Source organism: Helianthus annuus, chromosome 17 (genome assembly GCF_002127325.2).
Source record: "Helianthus annuus cultivar XRQ/B chromosome 17, HanXRQr2.0-SUNRISE, whole genome shotgun sequence".
Taxonomy (NCBI): Eukaryota; Viridiplantae; Streptophyta; class Magnoliopsida; order Asterales; family Asteraceae; genus Helianthus; species Helianthus annuus.
This window is the reverse complement of record NC_035449.2, coordinates 66,367,583-66,373,965: the sequence shown is the minus strand read 5'-3', so window position 1 is coordinate 66,373,965 and position 6,383 is coordinate 66,367,583.

Below are 6,383 nucleotides of genomic sequence, written 5' to 3'. Positions count from 1 at the left end.
ATAATGCCAAGACACCACGGACAAACGATAAGGAAGAATCACCTTCAACATAAGAAACTCGTAATTAAAGTCATTAATACAAAACCAATTAAAAAGTGCAAAAGATTAAAAATAAAAAGTATTACACTAAACACTTGTCTTCACCAAGTGATGTAAGAGACTTAGGCAAACATGGCCTTTGATTGTCAAGAACTCTTACGATCAATCTTGGATCCCGAGATGACTCACAAACTCTATGATGGATAATGGATGATGGTGGTGGATGATGGTGTTATGGTGGTGGTGGGTGGTAGGTGAAGTGTGAGAGAGGTGGTGTACCAAGGGATGAGTTGAAATGTCTCCAAGCACTCCTATTTATAGGCTGAATAGAAGCTCGGGCACGGCCCCGTGCCCGCTGGGTACGGCCCCGTGTCCATCCTTGTCTCTCTTCTCATTAATTGTAATTCGCAATTACAATAAATGCGCCTGCAGGAGTCTGACCACGCCCCCGTGTCCACTGGGCACGGCCCCGTGGTGGGCAATAGAAGCTTCTAAAGGTTTGTCTTTTCTGCTGCTTCTTGGGCACGGCCCCGTGCTCGCTGAGCACGGGGCGTGTTCAGTATTCTGTTTTCTTGGTTTTGCTTGGGAAGATGCTGTTGAGGGGTCGGCCATTCCACTTTAGCTCATTTTCTTGTATTTATGTTAGATTTTGCTGTCTTTTTGCTTCTTTTGTTAATTTGAGCTCATTTAATCCTGAAAATACAAAAGGAAGACAAAAACACACTTTTTCCAACATTAGTATTAAAAAAGGGTTAGTTTTATGCCACATTTGATACAATTTATATGTTGCATTTTGCGCATATCAAATACCCCCACACTTGAATCTTTGCTTGTCCTCAAGCAAAACTCTTTATAATGTGGCTTTATTCACTCCCAAATGGAATGGGTAGAAGAGAAGGTTTTTTTTTGGGCTTGTCATAGAGTGTCGGGATTTCCTAGATTCTTTATTGAGGTTTTATTTTTATTTATTTACAATCCTATTCGGCATGATTTATTAAGAACATTCCTTAAGATAAATTACTTATTTGGGCATAACATACCTTTTCAAAATCTTATTTATATTCAAGTTCACAAACCTCACGGGAGATCACTCAACACTCGGCCGAAGGTGTATTTTTAGTGAATCACTCGAGAGCGGCATGGAACTTACTTCTACCATAAGCTTGCCAAGCAATCAATCCCTCCTTTTTAACTATATACCTTTGTAAATATCAAGAGGACTTTATGGGTTTTTTGGCTTGGGCTAAAGGTGGGTGGTTGGGTTAGTGGTTAGTAAAAAGGGCGAAAGGCGTAATAAACGTCGGTTTGAAAGACTTTTTATTTTTTATATTTTTATTTTATTTCGATGGATTGTTCAAACAAAGAGATTTGATAAACTTTGTTTGTTTGTTTGGCTTCATCGAAATATATATATATATATATATATATATATATATATATATATAGGGTAGGGTTCATGAGTGAACAATGATTTATTTGTGAACAAAATGAACTTATCCTGACCATTGATTTTGTAGATCTAGATTTTTTCTTTAATGGCATGATTGTAATTATCTTTTGTAACTTACATGTAATTTAATAGACACAAGGGTATAATTGTATATTTCTATCTTCATTTAATTAATTAATTTTTTATCTCTCCTGATTTCTCTTTCCAATTAAAAGAATATTTAATTCCATTGTCTATATTTTTTTTCCTCTCACATATTACCTAGCTTATTATTTCATAATTTAAAAAAAAATACAAACATTATCAAATATTGTTCCATCTAGAACATAATTAAAAATATTTAATTACATTCTCTATACATATATGTATTAGATCAATGTTTGATGAAAAGATGTATAGTGGAAACAATATGTAGTAATACACAAGTGTATACTATGTACTTGAATAATACACAGGTATATACGTCTGGTATATACCGACCCGTATACACATATGTACTTGAATAATACACAAGTGTATAAATCTGGTTTATACCGACCCGTGGAAACAAGATGTAATAATACACTAGTGTATAAGTCTTGTATATACTGACCTCTATACACATATGTTAAAAATCATAATTTAATTAGGTTTAATATTTAATTTTAAAAGGAACATAACAATTTATTTAAAAAAACATTAGCCCTTCAATCTCTTATAATTAAAATAATAGAGAAATAATTAAAAATAAGAGAGAGAGAGGGAGAGTTAAGAGAGGAGAAAATTAAGGAATTTTAATTAAAAGTACTTGCCTAATGTCAATCTTACCCTTTTAATCTAAAAAATGATCAAGGGCCAAGATTAGTTCACTTAGTTCACTTTCAAGAAGTTGTTCACTCATGATCCTAATCCTATATATATATATATATATATATATATATAATTTTTTTTTGAAACTCATAAGAGAACCGAACGTTGTTACTAAAAAAATAAATAAAAAGGTTTAGGTGGGTAAAAAGAGTTGTTTTGGGTTATGAAATGAAAAGGTTAAGGCTCAAAGGGGTTAACTAGGGGGATTTTGGGTAGGTGGTAAAAAAGAAAAATAATGGTATAGAATGAAAAAGGGTTAGTCCTAATGTCTCCATCATTTACTTACTCGGGTTTAAGTTGGTAAGGACCGGGAATATATTATTGTGGCAAGTTCTAGAGTCGTATGAACCAAGCGGCTATTCACACAAGAAATGAAAAATGAGCATTTAGTGTAAAGATATATATATTTGTATGCTCGTTAACGGCTCAAAACTCACTTTTGTGGGAAAAGGGTTTTTTTATGTGATCAAGTATATAATCAAATTTTAACTAAGTTTGTCATGCCTTTTCATAATTTTCTTATGTTGGTTCTTTTTATCACGACGCTATCGGTTGTAAATTTGTAAAAATATAACCTTGTTAAGTCTTGAATTCCCAACTTAAACTTAGACAAGTAAAAAAAATGAAAATTTTTTTGGAAAAAATTTGGGGTGATTAGCGGTTACAATAGAGTTTTGTGTAAGGCTTGTTATTAGGACTTGCAAAATTCAAGGTTTTAGCATCCCCCCCCCCCACACACTTAAATTACACATTGTCCTCAATGTGTCCCAAAAATAAGTTTTTAGGTTGATTGAATGTGTAAAATGGTGTTAAAAGCAAAATTTTATGTTACTGGCAGTCTGGACACGGCCCCGTGTTGGGTGGACACGACCCCGTGTTCAGGTGCCAGTAACGAAAACTTACAGAAGTTGGACACGGGGGCGTGTTGGCTGGGCACGACCCCGTGTTTGGTAAAAATCTGCAGAAAACTAAACAAACAGCAGGTCTGGGAGGTGGGCACGGGGGCGTGTCGGCTGGACACGACCCCGTGTGGACAGTCTGCAAGGCTGAAAAACAGGTTTCTTTCTCCAGTTTTCCTGTCCTGGCTTTAGTAGTACTAACGTTTAGTACTCTAAGCCTTGTTTGTACCTGTTCTAGCAATAAATACCACACCAAACAATATCAAACGTCCTAAATTACCAAGTCAAACATCAAACCATCAAGTTAAAAGTAAAAACAAAAGCAGAAAATAAAAATAAGTTAGGGAAAGTAAATTGTTCAACACTTCGGCACGCAGGCCGGAAATTGTCTGATAGAAAGGGAAATTAACCTGTGGGCTCACCAACCGTCCACTCCTACTCCTTCTTCACCCTCCTAGTCCATGTCTTCATCACTGTCATCACCTCCTCCCCCATGACCCGCCATATACTCCCGGATGTTCCCGATGTCGTCTTGGATATTGGTGATGTTTCTTTCAATGGGCCCGACCCGGTGGTATGTGTTGTTGGCAAGGTTGTAGGTGTTCCTGGTGCACATAAGGTTTTCCTGCAAAAGATCATGTAAACTTTGAAAGTTAGGAAAACCACCCCCTTGTGAGGAGGATTGGCCCGGATCACCATGGGGTTGGTACTGGTACTGGGGAGGTGGAGCGTGAAGGACTAGCACCTCTTGTGGGTTCCATGCATGGCCTTGCATCCTCTGAAAGCTTACCGACCCATCTTCCGCCTCATAGATTAGGTTCATAGCACCACAAATGTGCACATCAACCCGTCCCGACCATGGGCTCCTCTGGAAGGACCTAGGGATGTTCGTGAAGTGCTTGAAGAGGCGGTACACCCATCCCCGGTAGAAGATAGGGGTTGGTGCATGAGCAAGCCGGTTCGATGCATGTTCCGGAGTAGGAGGAATGGAACATCGAGGGCTCTTCGGGTGTGAATGCAGTGGAGGACTACCAAATCTCTCAACCCAACAACGCTGCTGCTGTCGTGTCTCTGACTAAGAGAGTAAGTAAGGAGCCTGTGAATGTAGCGATAGAGCGGATCCCTTAGCTTAGTGCTCTTAGTACTGCTCGGATTGTAAAACCCATCACCAATCTGAGCCCATGCAGCCTGGCGTTCATTCTCATCAATCTCTCGCATTCCCCCGGTATTTTCCTCATTTCCCACATCCTCTTCCGTATACAACCCCACTACTGCCCCGAATTGCGCCATTGATATAGAGTATCTTGTTCCTCCACAACGAAATTCAACCGCATTGTTATTAAAAGGGTCGGTTCTTGAATTGAAAGTGAAGGTGCTGTAGAACTCCATGGTGCATTCGTGTACCGACCGGAGTCGAGTGGACAAAGCAACCCTGAGCGGGCCGGTAACGAGGTTGTTGAAGCGGTCAAGCTGGTTCACCATGAGTAACAGGTCCGTGCATGCTTGCATTGGGTATTCCTCGGGTCTTGTTTGAAGCGTATCACATCTGGTCCTAGCATCGAGCTTATTAGCGTTGAATCTCGTGAACTTCTTCGACATCTGAAAGAATACACCAAAAGTTAGCACGAAACAGTGGAATTTTTGGAGAAAACTGCAAACAGTGAGCTGGACACGGCCCCGTGCTCAGCGGGCACGACCCCGTGTCCAGGCTTCTGTTACTCAAAAATTGCATTTTTCGTTCCGGTCCCGAAAATCTGAAAATTTTTGGCCAAGTAGGTGCGGTTTCCCCCGAAAATAAAACCCCAAGTGCCTTTTTTCCCAAAACAAACCGTTTACCACTTCGATTTTATCTTTTTCGGTTCAAAAACAAGGGTTTGGGGTTTTTATGAGAAATCGGGCAAATCTATCAACAATACAAGTGTATTTACTTCCTATTACACTAATCTAAACTAATGCTAACAGATTATAACAAAAATTTGAGGTTTTATCTGAATGAACTTTAAGAACCCTAGATTTTTTTCCAAATTTTTGATGTTTTAACTACATGCAAGTAACTAATCTAACTACTAATGATGATAGAATCATACCTTGATATTGTTAGAATGAGAGGAGACGTCGAAAATCTGCGAAATGAAACTGTTTGTGAAAAAAGGGGTTTTTATCCCGATAGTTGCGCGGACACGGCCCCGTGCCGAGCAAAGTTTTAAATTTTTTTAAGTGCACGTGTGAGTGCCCTATTTTCCCAGAAACTTGGTTCGAAGACTTACCGTTTTCGATGTTTACACGCTTGTTCGTAACTTACCAGGAATGATTCTGCTGCCTTTAGTCGTCAACCGTTTGGAGCGAGATTTCTTCCTCTTCATCCTCAATGGATCCTTGATAGAGTTTCAGCCGTTGGCCATTGACTTTGAATGGGATTCCTTTTTGAGATTTAATTTCTACTGCACCGTGAGGAAAAATATGGGTGACGGAAAAAGGTCCTGACCACCTAGATTTTAGTTTACCCGGAAATAATCGCAGTCGTGAATTAAACAATAGAACCTGATCTCCTACCCAAAATTCATTAGGCCTAATGTATTTGTCGTGTAAGTTTTTCATTCTTTCCTTATAAATTTCCGAGTTAGAGTATGCGTAGTTCCTTAGTTCGTCTAATTCATTTATTTGACAAAATCAATTTTTTCCTGCAATATCAAAATCTAAGTTTACATTTTTTATTGCCCAGTAGGCTTTTTGAGCTATTTCTACCGGCAAATGACAACTTTTTCCATAGACGAGCTTATATGGGGTTGTGCCTATAGTGGTTTTATAAGCAGTACGAAATGCCCATAAAGCATCATCTAATTTATCGGCCCATTCCTTTTTATTTAATCCTACGGTTTTTTCAAGTATTCGTTTTAAACCACTATTAGTCACTTCGGCTTGTCCGTTTGTTTGAGGGTGATATGTTGTTGAGACCCGATGATAGACCCCATATCTTGTTAAGATTTTTTCGAGTTGATGGTTACAAAAATGGGTACCTCTATCACTTATTAATGCTTTAGGCGTTCCAAAACGAGAGAATAATTTTTTTCAGAAATTTTACCACAACTCTTCCATCATTTGTTGGAAGTGCTTCGGCCTCGGCCCATTTAGACAAATAATCAACT